The sequence below is a fragment of the Pseudopodoces humilis genome, chromosome 2 (assembly GCF_049639895.1).
Source record: "Pseudopodoces humilis isolate 2021_Gansu_Grassland_sample_001 chromosome 2, ASM4963989v1, whole genome shotgun sequence".
Lineage (NCBI taxonomy): Eukaryota > Metazoa > Chordata > Aves > Passeriformes > Paridae > Pseudopodoces > Pseudopodoces humilis.
In genome coordinates, this window is record NC_142201.1 from 28498270 (window position 1) to 28517161 (window position 18892).

Below are 18892 nucleotides of genomic sequence, written 5' to 3' on the forward strand. Positions count from 1 at the left end.
GAATTCAAGTGTCTATTTGGATTATTCCTCCCTTTCTTCCATGGCCATCTGTTGGAAGATGAACCACGTTTCATAGTGAGGAGTGTCAGGACACTTCTAATTTTCCCAACAGTCTCCTGGGACCCCAAACACAGCTACACCCTGTACCTTGTTCTTTCTCTTGTCCCAGTGACCAAGGAACAGCAAAGTCCAACAGACTTCTGGGGTCCTCCTGCACTCTTGTGCTTATGCTCAGAAGCCAGGAACTGTGTAGGTAACATGATTAAGACTATGAAATTATTCTTAAGTTAAATTATTCCCTTCACATTCTTCTGGTGGCATTTCCTCACCACAAATAGTGATTGCAGCATTTCCAGCCTCAGCTGTTTCAGAACGAGGAAAATCCTTACATCCCATAAATTACACTACAGAACGCAAGATTTTTCTATTTATAGAGGTTTTTTTGTTGTTGTTTTTGTTTTGTTGGTTTCTTTTTTAGAATTTGCATAAAGCACCTTACAGATTGCAAGATATTTCTATTAAGTAGGATTCTGTTTTCATTTCCAATCTGGGTTTCTTTTAGCCTTATATATTCTGCGGGGTATTGTTTTGTTTTGTTGTTGCATGGGGCTTTTTTTTGTTCTTTTGTCACACTTCTCAAGTCTTAAAGCTTTGATTTTATGTATTTATTTAATTTTAATGAAAGCAGAGATTCTAACGTTACCAAATGAATACTGGAGCTAGGGTTTTAAATACCCTGAGACTCGTGATAAAATCACTGTAGTTGGCAACACTGCTTGAATTTGGCACAAGATCCTAAAGCTTTAAGGGGAAAAGTGTGACTCATCAAACTTGCCTGGAGAGTTAAGGGAGCTGGGGGCAAGGGCTAATGGGGGTATCCTTCCATTTCAGTACTTCAGAGAAAAATCTACAAGATACAGTCCAGTAATTGTGCCAAGGAAAAAACTGCTTGCTATACAGAGAATAACAATTTCTAATTATGTAACAGAATGAGGGGGATTGTAGAATGGCAGAGGTTTTGGTTTTTTTTAAAAAATAGAGGTTTAAACATTTCCAATAATACAGAAATATTTTAACAAAGAGTCAGTAGTTCTTAGGATGGGAAAGTACCTCACATTTATGTGATATAAAACATAAAATTCTAAATACTCTTTACACATTTGAAATGTTCTTCTCTAATGATCTTTCCTTTCCAGATGAAGCAAAATACAGAATTTGATCTTATGTTTTCTCAGGGGAATTGTATATATATTTGTCATAGTTTTGATCTGCCACCAGAAGCTATCCTTAACTTACTGAATTATACATGACAAAGCATTAGATTAAATACATTTACATGTGTTAAGTCATAAAAATCAAGTCAGTTACTTGCTGCTTTACCTTTCTGCAGGTGCTATGGTCTTTTGTTAATATGCAAGGCTACCCTCCTAAGCTAAACAAGCCAAACTACACAAGATAAAAATGGACAGAGACCTTTCATTAAAGTGGTTTTCCTCATTCTCAGTTCTTGAATTCTTGAGATGAAATTTTTTGCTAGAGAATTTATTTTTATCGAAATTTCCACTGAGAAATCTTTCTCCATACCCAGAATATACATTTTAATGAAAAAAAAACATCATAGTCAGATCTTTGTAGGAGCCTTCTGGTTAACCATGCAAAAGGAAACCATCTCATGTTCTTCTGCTCTAAGATAGATCATTTCTGATTTTCCTTCATCATTAGACATAGGTGGAGACTTTCTGATGCAAAGCTGTAGTGATTTGAAGGTTGGTTGGTTTTTAGTTTGCTATTTTTGTTGGATTTTGTTTTGGGTTGATTTTTGTTTGGTTTTTTTAGCTGTTTGGATGGTTGGTGTTTTTTTGGGGTTATTTGGTTATTTTTTTGTACTGGACTTTTTCCTACTGGACTTTGTATTTCTTTTGCAAAGTACTTCAAAAGATTTAAATTTGATGACATATTGAGTAGAAAAATCAGCATTCCAAGAGGAACCATAACTTGTGGTTCCCTAACTTTTGCAGAGTTCTCTGATTTTAAAATGTCTCCCCTCATTCAAAGCACTTGAAGCGTACAGGAGCTTGTAGCTATACCCCATTAATTTTTCTTTTGTAAAGTATGTGTTTAAAAATAAGTATGCATTGGGGTTTGTAGGAGCTTGTGAAGTTTACTTTGCTAATAAGCACCAAGATATACTATAGGAACGTTACTGTGGATCTGAAAGGGAAGATGTTGACTCTGTCCCTAGCTCAGAGGACTCACCAAAGAGTTTTAAGGATCCCTCTGCAGGACAGTTACCTGACACAGGCTGGGGGGTGTAATTTATTGCCTGTCTAGTTGTAGGCAGTCTCTTTGCTGTCTCTTTTACCACCCCACCCTCCTGTAGGAGCGCAGCAGAGATCCTGCATGGGCAGCAAGCAGTTTCTATATACAACACAGGGGAAGAGAAGCTCTTTTTCTGGAAGGGTAGGTACCGAGAGGTAAGAAAATACCTGCCCCTAACATCCTGTTCCTTTGTGTGCTGTGTGCTCACTCCATACTGTGGGCTAATGACCTGCAAAAGGTCAAGCTAAATAACTGCATTAGTTGGCATTGCACAGAGCAACTTTTGAACCTGGAGGAAACAAATTGTTTTTGAGCAGTTAATTTAATATGCATAAAATTTAAAGGGAATTTTCTTACAGGCTGGGAAGTTGTACATACCCAAATTTCAGTCCAGTGTGAATTTCATGACATCAGTTTTCAAGACTAGGAAAGTCTCATGCAGTGGAAGTGCTGATAGTCCTCTTATCACAGACTGTAGAAGGTGCCACTGTAATAATCCCTGTTTTTATAGTCATAGTCAACTTTTTTATACCCTATAGAAGTGGTAAATAATATTGGGACAAAATGAGTTAGGATACTTAGGATTCACTGTAGCAAAGAGAATCAGAACAACAAAAGCACTCTCACTGATGAAATTGGAAATGTTTTTTTTTAATTAACACTTCTAATTAGAATTTAACATCTCACTAGCTTCGTATGGGATTTTTCGCTTCCTTAACCTCACGGAAACCTATCTATTGGCTCTAAATAGACAGTCACTTACCATGCACCACTTGAGGATTTCAATTAATCCCAAATCCTCTAACTTTGGTGTGCGAACTTGCATTTTTCTCTGTATGCCATTCCTTCCTGTTTCAATTTTCTTACTAAGAATCTTCTCAACAGTATTTTTCTTCAATTCTTTGCCTCTCTGTTTACCTTTCTATTTAAAAACTGTAGCATTTTGATTTAAAAATGATGGGACAATGCCATATATATGCAGGCACTGGTCAGGACTGCTTAACGTAGCTCTGGAAAGACAAGCAGCTAGAGAAACTGCGCAGAAGCCAGAAGAACCTAGCCTCTGTCAGCTTTGAAGTGGAAAAAAAATAAGGTGTCTTGAAATAGTTTGGTTAAATTAATAAAAAACCACAACAAGAAAAATGTGTATTTTTAATTGCATTTCTCCTTACATGATAAATTTTAGTATTTTTCTACAGCCATCTTTGGTTCTGATGAAACTTACCCCTCAAACACTAGCTGGGTTTTGGATTTTCATGTTTAATCTTAGTTTACTTGAACTCTCACTGTTAAAGAATCTACTTTCTCTCAACTGAAATAGAATTTCTATGGCAAAAGGAAACAAAGACATTAATAAACCAATAAAAAAAAATGGAAATGTAAAATAATTTAGGTTAGAATGGAATTAATTGATTCCCTGTTGTCCAACCATGGCCATTTTAAAGAAATGACAAATGTCTCATTCTGGAGATGTGATAAATTAGAAATTTCACTGTAGCAGCAGGGAAGAAAAAGAAAAAAATAAAAAGATGAAAGCTCACAGTTTCCTTGTATTACTATTTATCTTCCTAAAGTGTTGAGTACTCAAGTGCCTCAGACTGATCACTAGTCAGTCAGTCCTTCTTCTGTATTAGCTACTCTGGATGTAAGTTTACTTTCATGGCAAGCAAAGAAAAATGCTTTTGTACCAAGGGTTCTCTATGTTTCATTATTCACAAATATCCTGGAGTTTGTCTTAGAATTTGATAATTTTTTAAAAAGCAACCACAGTGACACTAAATAGCACCATTGTAGACTAACATCTAAGGTCCTTTTTGAAGTAACATATTTTAGAAAATATACTCTGTGTTATGGATTTTCTGTTTTGTTTGCAGTTGAAAAACTCAATTGCCCATCTAAGCAAACCAAAAGACCTCTAATTATAAGCATATGAACTGTCAGCTTCAAACTTCTCCATAAAAATAGTTTAGGACTATCATGGAAATCTTTTTGCTAGGTATCTTATAATACATCCTGAAAACTCAAGAGGGAAAATTAACTACAAGTAATTGTCTATAAAACACTGATGTAAATAGAGCATAAGAATGTGATTACAAGTGAACTTTCATCCTGTGATAAATAGTAACCTCAGTCCGCTTGCATCTATTATAGCCAGAAAAAACAAAGAAATACATCTCAAATGCTTACTCTTAGATAATTAAGAAAATCAAAAGGTGGGGTTTTATCCTTCTGCTGTTAAATTGCTTACAAGAGTCACAGTAGCCTGGAGATTCTAGGCATCCAAGTCTATATCCATACAAAAAGGTCTTCATCTAAAGTAATTTATCTGATGAAATATATCTTGAAATACATCTTCATCTTTCCAGTGAAAGTGGAAAATCACTTCCCTGAGTCTAGATCACCACTGGTCACTAAACACAGAGATATACAAGAGATATGCAAGCTTTCCACAAAATGCTGTGTTATCTTTCCATTTTCTTGTGCCTCTTATATTTTTCCATGTAAAGAATATTCCTCAAGTAGGACAACATCCATGTTCTTGTCACAAGAAAAAAAGCCATAGTATCACGTAACTTGGCTTGTAACTTCCAACACACTAGTTTGCTTTGGTCTGGAGGTTGAGTTTGAAAAGTTAATTGTTTTTTGATGTAGGCACATTTAGGCAGGTTGATCACAAGAAATATTGCACTAAATTGTCTTCCATGTGGGAGAGGACCACACAGAAGTATGTGGAAAGGTGTTAACACAGTGATCTGACAGATGTTACACAGCCCTTTCCCTCTGAGAGAGATGGATGACAGCTAGAGTAACATTTATTTGAATCTCCATGAAGTGTTAATTAGGCGATGAGGACAGAAAACTGAGACCCAAAGTGAATACTAGAAGACACTCATCAACGCTGCCACAATCACTTCTCATTTGCTATGCAAAGGTATCCATTGCACTGTATTGTGTGGGCACTCCATGTTTGCACAGAATCATACCAAAGCAAAAACCAAAGGATCCAGGGGTCCAGATAACACAGTGTGGTCAAGGGAGAGAGAACACCGTGTCTTGACTAGAGCAACATGACTGATCTCAGCTGTTGTACCTTCTCAATGTTTATGAAGAGTGTCTCATTCTATCTTTAACTTACAGGATGTTTCCCACATGTTGGTAGAAAGCAGCTATAGATACAGCCATTTTCAAAAGGGGTCATAGAAAGGCACAAGTTAAAGCTAGACTGGTCTTTGCTGAATATTGAGAAACTTACATAACCATGAACAGAATATGATGTATTGATAAAGGATTATGATTGCTTCTTATTTCCTACTCTGAGGAAGCAACAGGGATGATATGTAAGGATGATATAGACCACAATAAACTCTGCTTGTGGAGTGAGATGACTTTGTCAGGGTTGTATGGAGCTTTCAACCAACCTTCCGTCACTATAAGCTTGACATCTTCAAGGCTGAACAGATCTGCAAATATATAGAAAAGGTGAGACATGAAGAAGTTGTACAGTTCTAGTACTACGTAGAAGAAATTTCTCTATCTAGAGTGCATGAATATTAATCATGTGTACAGGTGCTGCCTATTTAAAACTGATGGTTGGGATGATCACTTCTGAATTTTCAAAAAGTGGTGTTCAAATTACATCAGCAAGCACACTCTGATGCAGTTTGATCTAATGTAATATGACTGTCTCTATTTCAGCTTCTTCCATGCCACTTCCAGTTCCTGAAGTCAGAGAAGAACTCTTCAGCATACCTGTTCACATTGCTGTCTTTTAATAAAATTGTTTAGGTGTGAGATAATCCGAAGAGGTAGGTACACAATATTTAACACTCTTTTTCCTCTCACCTTGGATTCTCACAACAGAAATTTGATATTAAAAGTCTCTTTCTGACAAGTCATAGGCATCCTAACACAAAACTCTTCTCTGAGAAACAGATGCTTGAAGTGCTAGTTTTGTTTCTCCCCAAAAAAGCACATCTTTTAATCAGGCAATGAAACTCCTGTTTAACACATGTTAATTGTATTTTCACAATTCTAGGTATTTTCTATCACAAGGATGGATGCACCCTTTAGGGATAACAAGTCAGAGATTAATAACTAGAGTCTGCTGAAAGAAAGCCTTCAGCAAAGACATGCTGGAATCAGTCTTGGCATGAACATATCAGCCTGGGAAAGCCAGCCTCCTAGGAGATCAGAAAACACCTCCTTCTTCTCTCACATTTTTCCATCTCCACTCAGAAATCATTAATCCATTTCCTACAATGCTGAAAAAGCAAAGGGTAAAGAAAACATGCATAGTAATTCTTTCATATTGATCAGACTCTACCCAACACATCCTCTCATTCCTCCCCCGTCTTATTAGTCACTCTCCCCGTTTGCTTTCTGCTCCTCTCATGGACACACAGACCCTCTTGTCCCATTCTTTCATTTCATTTTGCTTACTTGCAAGGAAGAATAATTTGCAGTTTCTTGTTGAGGACCCATTTGAACTTATACTCAAGCTCTTCTAGATGTTACAAGTGTTCCCAAGGAAGCCATCAGCAGAGTAGCAAATTCATTTGGCTTATAAAAATCATTTGCATGTAAGCCTAGGTTGTCTACGGCTCTTTTGGCAGAACATATTTGCACTCCATGGGAAGGCTGGGCCTGACTGTGCATCTGAAGGGCAATATTTGCACATCCAAAAAGGAGCTATATGAGGAATGAGAGGTGAGGGACGGGCACTGCAAGCCTGACTTGTCTCATATGCAAAGACTAGCCATACTACCACCTTTCCTGATTCATAGGAGGATGCCTGTTCTGTTTACTAGGGCAGCATTTCAGGCCAAATTCAGCCCTGCTGTGAATGGGCACAACTCCACTGGCTTTGTACAAAGGCTGCCTTCCTGAGAGCAGAACAGGGAAAGCTCTTTGAACAGTGCCAATAATTGCTTCTCTTCTTTTTTTTTTTTTTTTTTATTCATTTTTAAAAGACAGTGGAAGATCAGAGGCGGCAGCTACAATCCACAGTCTACAAATAGCATTAGTAAGAACACAAATGAAAGGCTTTGTGCCACAGTTATATAGCACATCTCACACAAATAGCTAGGCAGTGAGTGGTTGTTGATTAGCTATGAAAGAGTGTAAAGAGCACAGGCGAAAGCTCCTCTACATAAGTCTCCTATGCTGGGGAAGTAGATTCCATTCCTGAGGAGGGGCCACTGGAGGGATGGGATGCAACTATAAACAGTGTTTTGGAAGAAACAGCAGAGGTTTCAAGGAAACATCTTTCCATTGCTATTTTTGGAAGGGCTTTGGACTGTGTTTTATTCAGGACCTGTTTGAGAAAGGCATGCTCCAGTTTAGTGAGAAGAAAGCCAGGGAAACTACTAGCGGGAAGTAGGTGGAAACTCTTATCACGTGTCATCCATATTCAGCTACTTTGACCCAATATATAAATTGTTTAATGCATGTAAGGCAAATCCAGCCACACTGCTAGGGTAGCTCACCAATCTATTGTAGCTGCACTGAGGTTTTCATAAATGATTTAATGTTTGACCTTAAAATAGCCAATCATTCTCCCTTTCTCACTTGGTGCAAAAAGCCAGTAAACCTAAAATGTTTCCCCTTAAACAAAATTGCAAATATGATTGTTTTCAGAAATAAACAAACACTTCACAAAGTTCTTTCAGGTGTAACTCTGGATCTCAAAAAAATTGCATTAGTATGAAAAATTAAACATGGTTTTGTAATTTCTTTATGTCAGCCAATGCATTATTTTGTGTAGATCTTACTCATTAAAAGCTACCTTACAATGAACTTTATACGGAAGTATGCTTTTATCAAAAATTATAACCTCTTAAGGTTTAAGTCAGTGAATATGTACAAAGCTTTTCACCTTTATCTGTTCATTTTTTAAAAAAATCTTTATCTGTTCTGCATGAAGCTATTTCTCAGTCTGTCTCAGACAAGTGGACCTAGAATCTGGAATCTCTCATGATTTTTGATACTCCAGTTTGCTGGAGTTCAGAACTCTGGGGGAAAATTTGCTACAGCCCTTGTTAGCAGATGATTTACTGTCCTGCAGTTTTCTCCAAGACTTTGCTAAAACATACAAGGTAGAGCATTGTTTATCACAAACAGTGATGCATAATAGCAAGAGCTGACCAAGTTGTAATTATGTCACCAAAAAAACCTTTCAAATTTATCAGACCATTAGTGAGGGGACACATTTGTCTGCTGTGTGTATTCATCTGCCACTGAAGTCATATTTATAGGACTGCTTTTTAAAGGGAACATAAAGAATGTCCGGGAAACCTGCACTCAGATGAAAAACTGCATGATTGCTTTCATTGTTGCCAGCTTCCGAACAGTGGACATCGCAGATTTTCATTCAGAAGCAGCCAAGAACTCTTTACAACTTTGCTCACAGTTAAGTAAGGGTTTAAAGGAAGATTTGAGGGTGGGATAAGTCATGGCAAAGTCTTCCTTTTGGGAATGAATGACCCAGTGTCTTAGGAGTATAGCTCTGCAATCACACTTTTTATGTGTGAACCCGATCACTTAGAAAAATTTCTTTGTTCTGGTCTCTCCCAAAGGATTATTTTTTTGTGGACTTGAAAAACAATAAATGCATGTTTATGTTGCATATAAGACGTAAGAAGCCTCAACCCCAGGTCTATTCCAAGTTAATGGGGCAAAATAAACAATTAGCTGGAATAACATTAAGCAGTACCCGATTCCAAAAAAGAAAAATACCCATCACATGCTGCTTCTGCAGGAAAAAAGAGTAACACCATCTTAAAAAGCTATAAATTCTTCCAATTTAGTTATGCTGAGCCACATAGAACATAGAGCCATCAGAACTTAAGTTCTTCTGTCCTGGAACATTTTTTATAATAATTATACATAATGCAATACATTGGAGATATAATGATACATTTTGATGTCAGACCATGCGAAGCCTCTCTCTTCCTTGCTCTTTTTTTCTGCTGCTTCTCCCTGACTTGTTCATCACACGCTCACAATCCCTTTTCTTGCAGGTTTCAACATTCAACAGTAACTGTGCATATTGCCTCTGCTCTTTGCCTCCTGCTTGCCTTGGAACACCTCATGCTAGCTTTCCCTTGCCATAGCTCAGCTCTACAGCTGTAGCAAGGCATCCTGTGTTCACGTAACACTTGCATTTTTTATCTCCCTACCACTGCAGATTGCTGTATTATAAATACAGAAATACCAATAAAGTTAGGATATTTTTTTCATCAGGGCAGAAGATAGGTTGATTTGTGCTTCTTTTGTTGTATATTATACCGTGCTGAGCTATAGGGTCCTGTGGGGAAATTAAATTATGTATATAGTATTGGTAGGTGTGCTAAACTTCTTCAAAATGCTTTGGATGTGCTCCTCTTCATTCTCTCTCCCTCTGGATGTTATTATTTTGCTTTTAACAAGGGCTTGTGCAGGTTGCCTTTGCATCTCAAATTCCCTCCAGCTGAAGGTGCTGGAATGTCAGACACTCACTTCCAGCAAGACTTTCTCACTATTTTTAGACTACAGAAAAATATAACAACTTTTTATAATGGTGAGCTTGTAGATAATCAGAAAATATATTACAGAATATTTTTGCTCTCAGGAAAGAAATAAATAAACAGTGACAAAAGTGACCTTGAGGTCCTATGAGGAACTGAGAGTACTATAAGTAAGAAAAATATTTATAAAGGAATTTGACTGGATTAGGATAGGCTACACTTAACAGCTTGAGTGAACACATGCATCAATCTCTTTGGTGCTGTTTGAAAATGCTGTAAGTGATAATAGCAATATTTTATTTTCTTCTTTAATATAAATGATGTAGGACTTTTGTGAACACTATTAAGAAAAGTTCTATATCAAACCCTTAGCAGCTCAGAGTTGGAAGCAACAGATCGAAATTCCTGTGAGACAAGCAGGTCTAGGAAACACAAGAAAGCATTAAGAAAAAAGAATATATATTCTTGAACACTTCCAAATTTAGATGAGTAAATACAAGTTCCATAGTACATGCCATGAGATTTCATTGTTATAGAAGATTTGCTGATTGCATGGGTGAGACCAATTTAGTCTAACTAGCAGACAAAGCTGATGTTGAATTTTGACCTTCTGACTCTCTACAGTCAGTGAGGTATTAATTGCATTATTTTCTGTTTCATTAAGCAGTAACTGTTGTGCAATTTTTTTCCCTCCTCTTTGTGAAGATTTTTTTCTTCATCCTTGTGGAGCTTCAAGAAATAACAGATCTTATGTCTCATATTTGGAATCTGTCCAGAGTGTTCAGAGTAGGGTTTATGACTAAGTCATGTTACTCTAAATAAATTCAACAGGGCAAATTTGTAAAGGTTATCATGCTTGTTCAAGAATGAAAGTTTTTCTGGATGCATCAAATCCATCTCAGCTTGAGACAGAGAAGGGAAAAACTTCAGAAAGATTTACAGAATCACAGAATATCCTGAGTTAGAAGGGAACCCACAAAGATCATTGAGTATAAATCTTAGTCCTGAATAGCACATCCCCAAGAGTCACATCGTGTGTCTGGGACCATTTTTCAAACTCTTCTTGAGCTCTGTCAGGCTTGGGCCATGACCATGATGAGCCTGCTCCAGCCCCTGACCATTCTCTGGTGAAGAACCTTTTTCTGATACCCAACGTGAACTTTCACTGACGTGGCTTCACTCCATTCCCTTGGGTTCTGTCAGAGGTCACCTCAGAGAAGAGATCAGTACCTGCCCCTCCACTTCCTCTCACAAGGAAGTTGTAACTGCAATGGAGTCTCCCCTCCATCTTCTCCAGGCTGAACAGACCAAGGGACCACAACCACTCCTCATATGGCTTTAGATAGAATAAAGCCTCTGACAGGCTTTCTAAAAGAGTTTTTCTTATTTAGAGAGCTAAAGAAGGATGTTCTTCAGGCTTTTAAAAAGCTTATTAATGATTTTAAGGTGATAGTGTTATAAATCGTAGCAAAAAATTTCTGGAATTTAAATCCCCATTTAAAATGAACCAATATGAAGCAGCTCAAAACTGCTACTTTTGAAAACATAGTTCAATGACCTCCCACTATGAGTATTCAAAGGAACTTCCGGGCTCTGACATCCAGAAAATCCCAGACATCACACTCTCCAAATGTAAGCTGCAGTTACATTAGCAATTTGGCTGTAGTTGCACAGTGAATGCCCACAGGAATTCCATAAATACACTGTCCATCTTCAGTTGGACACAGTGATTCACTCAGTTCTTGGCCAGATTGTTGGAAGCAGAGGCCCCTGTCATCAGTTCTGGACAGTTTATATGGAATTACAGCTCCTCCTTGGACCATTTCTCCCATTTGAAAAATTGCCATAGTGAGTTCTTCAGCCTGCCAAGTTGGCAGACTCCATCCTTGAAGCTGGAGAAGAGCCAGAAATCTCTGTGCAATTGTGAACCTCCAGTCTCAGTCAGTCATAGCTTCTATCAGCACTCTTGCTTATGTTCATGGAGGAACTTCCTGATCCTAATTTGGGCTCAGCCAAAATCTGTCTTCATTTTAGGAAAATGCTGAGCGGGATCCTATTAAAATATTTGGATAGACTTATACAGTAGACCTAGTCTCTTGATAGATTTCCTGGAGACTTACTAATAAAATGTGTTGCGGATTTCTTTCTCGTATCTTTTCAGCATGAAGGGACATAGTCTAAATAGCAATAAAGGACTGAGAAATTGCCTGCCACTGTGACTCTCATCTGTTTATTTATAATAAAGTCAATTGGTAATTTTGCTAATTTCAGCAGCTAAAAACTTCTCTGGAACTTTTGCATGCCAGCTTTTTCTAATTGTTTGGATACTACAGGGGCATGAAGAGCTATTGGAATGCTAAGTGATATACAGCCACATGCAAAAGCTCATAATAACATTTTTCCTTATCCTGAAATGCATAGGTAATTGAAAAGGTAAGGCTTGTAGAAGATTAAGAAAATGGGTGGAATGGTGGAGTTTACTAATAAAAAATAGTGGGTCTAGTTGAGAAACTCTGAAGTTGGAATGGCAGGCTTTCCTTCCTTCTGATTTAAAAAATGCAGGGAAGGGAATTTTCTGTGTGAGTTACTTTCTCCTTTAATTCTGTTCTTCCATTTTCTCAGAGGAGATGAGGCGTGGGCCAGTGGATACTCTGGGAGCAAACTGTTGCAAGCTTATTCAAAATAATTGAGTCTCCACTCAATTCAGTAGCCAAAGTTCTATATATTTCAGTGAAATCAGGGCTGCATTACAGAATTAGGAGCAGCAGCAATTGCAGATCAGTCATCAGCCAGAATGCTGCAGCCTGCAAGTTATTTAACAAAACCAGACAAACAAAAACCTGGCTATTACTAGTGTGAGGTTATGTCATTAGAAGCTCCTTTCAACAAAGACTGAGGTTCCTATGAGATACAGAGGCCCCAGGAGCCCCAGGTACCCTGGCCAGAGGAAGAAACACAAGTCCCTGCCCTGATGCATCACAGGGGTGATCAGAAACAAGGCAGGATGAGACCCACCATGGTGAGCTAATGGACACTGTCTCCCCAGGTGTTAACCCCATGCAGCTGCTCCCTCACTCCCCCAGCAAAAGGATCAAGGAGAGAAGCAGAAGGGTAAAAGCTGGAAAACTTGTGCGTAGAGATAAAGACAGTTTAATAGGGAAAATAAAAGCTATGCACAAAAGCAAAGCAAAGCAAGAAATTCTCTGCTTCCCATGGCAGGCAGCAAGTCCTTATTAATGTTTTTATGTTTAAGCAGACATTACTGTTTACCTTTGGATATGAGGTAAGATAAAAAAACAATGAATAGCAACAAAATTATTTCAGATAAACATTTTAAAAGCCCCTTAAAAATTACTTTATATTCCTACAAAACTTTTAATATGCTACAGCTCTAAAACATCAGTAGGAGTATATGATCTACCTCTTAAAGAAAGAGAGGAAGAGTTCTGCTTGCTGCTGAAAGTGGCCTGCAGAGCAGAACCCATCTACAGCTTATTTATCCACCAATTTATTCATGCATATCCTATCCTTACATCATTCACCCACATGACTTTTGGCATTCCAATACACCCGTGGTGCTGCCAAACACGGAGGATGTTTTTCCAGGGCTAATGTCTGAAGTTATAGCACAGGGTGTGCTGGCTAAAGACTGCCAAACTGGCACACTGGTAACTGATTAAAACTGTTACAAATACAAATGAATATTGCTATTATCTTGGCTGGTCCCTCTTCAACCTCAAAAAAAAAAGGTAGAAAGCAACATAAAACTATCATTTTCTTTCCAAAGCCTTCTGCTGGAGGTAAAAAAACAGGAGCTGGTTCTTACTAACTGTTTTCTGTGTCATTCTGTCACTGTCTAAATTCTGCCCATAACAAATTCTTCATGCCTTAATAAACTGCTCAGAAAAATATGTTTTTAACACAATTATTACCAAACTCTTCTGACAACTGTTGGAGTGAAAGATCAGTCTACAGAAAGGCTGAAATTTTCTTCACCAATTAAATACCTAAATCTGGTATCTACCTGTGGGTGACATAAGCTAGAGCATCTTCTTTTAGGCAATGGAGAGCTTTTCTGAAGCTGAGTTACACCTCATCCACCTTTACATCCACCTTACACTCATCCAGCTATCTGCTCTGTGTGCCACTGCCTGTATTTCTAAGTGGAGCTATATACCTGCATCAGTCTATTTTTAGCCCTGTTTATTTTTACCTGATAGCACACATGCCCTAAAAATAAAAAAAAACCTTATTTATTCGGCACCAGCTTCTCCCACATACATTTGTCATTCAGACCATTCAAATGCTTACTTATTTTTCTGTTTCTATATCTCCTAACCAAAGACACAAGCCGCTGTTATTTTTCTCTGCACCTAATTGCTTTGAATCTCTTTTTCTCTTTCTTCTTTCATTTTTTCCCCTGCCCTGGCTTTACATTGATGCCATTCAAGTTCTTAAAAAAAAAGTAAAATCAAAAATTAAGCACTATGACAGTCAGGTCTGAGACTATAGTGCTTGCTGGCACATCTCTCTTAGTGGGCTGCAGGGACAGCAAAACTGATTTCACACTAGAGTTATGGGATTTATAGGAGCATGTTTTTTGTTTGCGTGCTATAATCTTCTACAATTTTCTTAATCAGGCACAGAACATATTTTTCATCAAAGAGTCTGAAAATTTTCATAATGATTTCCTATTCTGTAGAAACAAAAAATGAAAAATCTTTCCATATCTTTCAGTTTTATTCTTCTGTTCAGTCCTCACGTTCAGAGAGAAGTTTTAAAATTTGTTCACTTCCCAAATTCTGCTGCTTATGCCAAGGTTCATAATTCCATAACATGCATCTTCTATTATACTCAGCATATAATTCTATGACTATGATCTCCAGATTTGAGTACGTCTGTAGGTTTATTTTTCATGTTTATCATAATTTTATCCAGATACCATCTTCACCTGTCAGGTACAGTACCAATAAGAAATTTATTTGTACTGTTTCGTAGAGTTAAAGCCAAAGAAATAACTGATTTATCAGGTAAACATAGCATTATGCATTCATTCTTACAGAAAATCATTTAATGGTTAATTTTCAAAGCAAGATTATTTCTGTGTTTACTCGTCACTTATTATGTTCTTCCAGGCTAAGATGTTCTTGTTTGAGCCAAAAGTCACACAAGTCTCCAGCACAGTCAAGAACAGAACAATCATCTTTGACTCCTTTTTCTGTGCTTTACAAGTATTCTGATGTTTGTGACACCTGGCTTTCAAGTTACTTCCCTGCTCTATCCATACATTTCACTGGATGCTTTTATCATTTCTCATCTTGCTTGCTGATTTCTTGTTGTTGTTGTTTCAAAATCTCTTTACACCTGCTGACTTCGAGTACTTGTCAGGGTCATGATCTACAGGTTTATTTTATAACTAAGAGAGTCTTTTTTCCTCTTCTGGGGCAGATATTGGTTATGGAATAATTCAGTTCATGACAATATTACCTTCATCATTTCTTTGACATTTCCATCTGCATTTGGGAGGCATCCAAGTGTTCATGCCAGTTGTGTTCATTGCACAAGAATTTTGGCATCAAAACCACTGATGACACTTTTTTTTTTTAAGGAAAAAAAAGCTAAAAAACAAAACCTAGCCAGTTTGTCAGTAGGCTCCCTTCTTCTTATTTTCAGTTCTGGCTGTCAACCCATAATATCATCAAAGTAGCTAGGTCTGTTGAGGATCGAGTACAGAGAGAAAGAAGTCAAGAAGCTTCAGAGGAATAAAAAAACACAGTGCAAAGCTGCCCAGTCCAAAAGACTGGGCTGGAAGTTTAGAGAAGTGGGAGCTAATTATATTCCCAAGAAGAAGAAAGGAGGTATGGGTCACAGTCTGGGAGACGGGGCACATCCCTTCCCTTGCCTTTGTAATCTGAAGTCTGTGGGGACAGCACAAGAACAGAGTTGTATTCCAAGTAACTGCATTTTTTAAATATTTGTAAATGCCCTTTGCTGAGGTTTCTGACCCTAGGCACTTCTGTTTGGCTGCCAACGGAGATAGCTGACTACAAGGATTATACAATATTTAAAGCTGTATTGCCAAATTCCCTTTCACCGCTTTCTCTTTTCCTTCTGAAATGAAGTATACAAAAATTACAGCTGTGTTGCCAACCTATGCTGCAGTGCTTCACAGAGAGTAAATCTGGGAAATAATATAAATTTTCCATTTAAATAGCATCCTACAACTTTTACAAGAGTGTCTGGAACAATATCTCCATTTCCTTCTGTGGATGCATTGACAGTCTTTCCTGATAAGTAGTAGCTCAGCACCTTCATTTTTAAGATGGACATTTCCTTCATGGTGCTTTTTGGCATCCCTGGCACTCATTTGTTTGCTTTGTCCTGTGTTAGGTCACTGACACAGGAAGAAGCTGTTTTGGAATAAAAAAATGCATTATGCAGAAACTCAGTCATGCTAAAATTTTATTTGCACGTTCTTGTAATGCAGTAAATGTCAGTTAATCAAAGTAAAGGTAGAGTTTCATGAAAAATCACCAGACTCATGCATTATGATGGAGGTAATAAAATATTTTAGGCCTCTGAAATTCATGAGAGGCTGTTCATCTGAAAAAAATGTAGAATGTAGTGACCTGTATGTGAGCTAGGCTCTTTTATTGGTCTGCCACTGATGAAGAATCTGATCTAGCACAGTTAATCTGATTTTGCAATTGATTTACGTATTATGTCAGCTTTATGTTGTCCTGCAAGTGTTTATTTCTTTCTTTTCAACAGAATAACATCTGTGGAAATTACTTCTGAGATGGCCTTTCACATTGTAGAAGACTAGGTTCAGGTGGCTTAGTGCTCTTCTAATTGGTCTGAATCTTTCTTTGTTAAGAAATGTAAGGCTCCCTTTCTTAAAATTAGTGAACTTTCCTGCATAGGACATATTTTTATTTGTTCTCAATACCTCAGTATTATCCAGGATTTATCAAGAATCCTCACATTACATTTTCTTAGAACAGCTGAATTTTCCCAAGTTTTAATTCTGAAGTAATTTTTCCTATTTGTTCTGAGGTTCTAAATCAGACTCCATTTTAAGGCTCATCCCTTTCACTTGTAAAAACATGCAAATGACACTTCTCAATTGTTTTCTGAACTGAACAGTTTTGAGCGTACTCCTTGGGCATTTCTGTAAACTCATGAATCTGAAAATCTCTTGAATCATCTTTCTAATGTGGATGTTGTTTAAAAAAAAAAAAAAAAAAGGAGAAAGGGACATCTGCATGTGCCGAATTTCTTGAAGAATAAACAATCATTTTCCTTGTAGGACTGTAAAAGTGGAGCTTTTAGATGCCTTCTGCATTTTTCTGTCTACCTGAAACCATTTGCTTCCTGCAAACTCTTGCATCATGTTCTTATTGCAGCCCTTGAATGGCTCTGGGATCTCTCTTGAAAAAAAAACATATGTATTGTATGTTTTGAGGTTGAAATTGGCGTCAAACAATGTTTGTTTCTGTATCCTCTCACTTTGCATACAACATGCTCACCAGTCCTGTTCTTAATCACTTATTCTCTCTTCCAAATGACAAAGGATTGCTAATTTTCTTAGGTTTTTCATTTATTTTCTATGCTCCATTTTTACTTCAGAACCATCAGGAGAAGACAGGATAGAATGACCAGTGGTTTGAGAACACACAATTTCATAGAAATATCAACTATCACATTAAAAGGTTTGTCTGCTAGCATAAAAATGCTTATTTTGACAGGCAACAAGTTACAGGTTTCAGTTCCCATTACACTTAACACTTTTTGAAGCTTTTCCCATCAACATTAGTTATTACATACTGTGCCAGCCTTTTGACACAGGCAATCCACTACTCAGCTGAGCTATCAAACAAATCTTCATTCTTCAAAAGATGGAGAATTTTAATTCCTACCCTCCCCCCCCCAATCTATATGGGATGTTAAAGTCCCATCACTGCATCCTGCCATTTTCATTTCATTGTACATTTGGCTGGAGACCTGTTCTGGAGGACAAAAATAACACTATTCATTCTGAAATCCAATGAATTCACATATTCACATTTATTAAGTATATTCAAATACAGTGACCATATATCATTGGGACTTCATTAGACAGCAGATTTTTATGTATGGCAATCAATTAAAAAGCTCTGAAGTTATTGATGTCGCAATTACTTCTTGTAGCATTGTTAGTTGTTGATGTCAGGCTAAAGAGAAGAACTTATCCTTTGACATTTGGGTTAATTTAAATAAAACATCCTGGTGCAAAACTGTCACTTAACATGACCAAACATCACTCAAATAAACTCCATCTGACCAGCTCTCTAAGGCCTTGGAAAAAACAGACATCAACTATATTGATGTATTTGGGCTTTTACTTTTGTTTTCATGTGTGTGCATATTTGTTCGTGCTCATATTTCATTTCCCTGCAGCTTTGGTTCAGTGGTACTTCTAGTGCAAGCTGATCCCAAGGACCCCACTGCACCTGGAGGGAAAATTATCTTTGAGAGGTATTACTAATGGATTAGGTAAAAGGGCAAGGCAAGCACATGTCCATGCTAACAAGTCATCATCAAAGAAAAGCAGCATTGTTCTTCTGTTTAACACAGGACCACAGCAATTCAATCTAGTTAGGGGATATATATATCTGGGAATATAGGCAGGAGCTGCAATAGAGTGCAATGGAAGCAGTGGACATCTGTGGAATGGGAGGTGGTATCAAAGACAGACAACTTACTGAACGTTTCTGGTGTCATTTCACCATTTTTTGTTCCTGGGTAACTCGCATTTTATTCAGGTATTTGGTTGAGAGTGTTATGTGTAAGACAGTATGCTTTCAAGCTGCCTGTGAATTACTGCAACACAGTAGAGAGGAACATATCTAAGGGAAACAAAATAAAGCAGAATGCATCTTGTAATCTATACACTAAAGGCAAAGGAAGCCACAAAGGCTACATTGTGTCACTGCTACCTGTTTCAGTAAAAGGTGAGGCATTAGAAACTAAAATATGCTGATAGAAAATGAAGTGAGTATACAGGAAAAACCTATCTTCTAGTGACA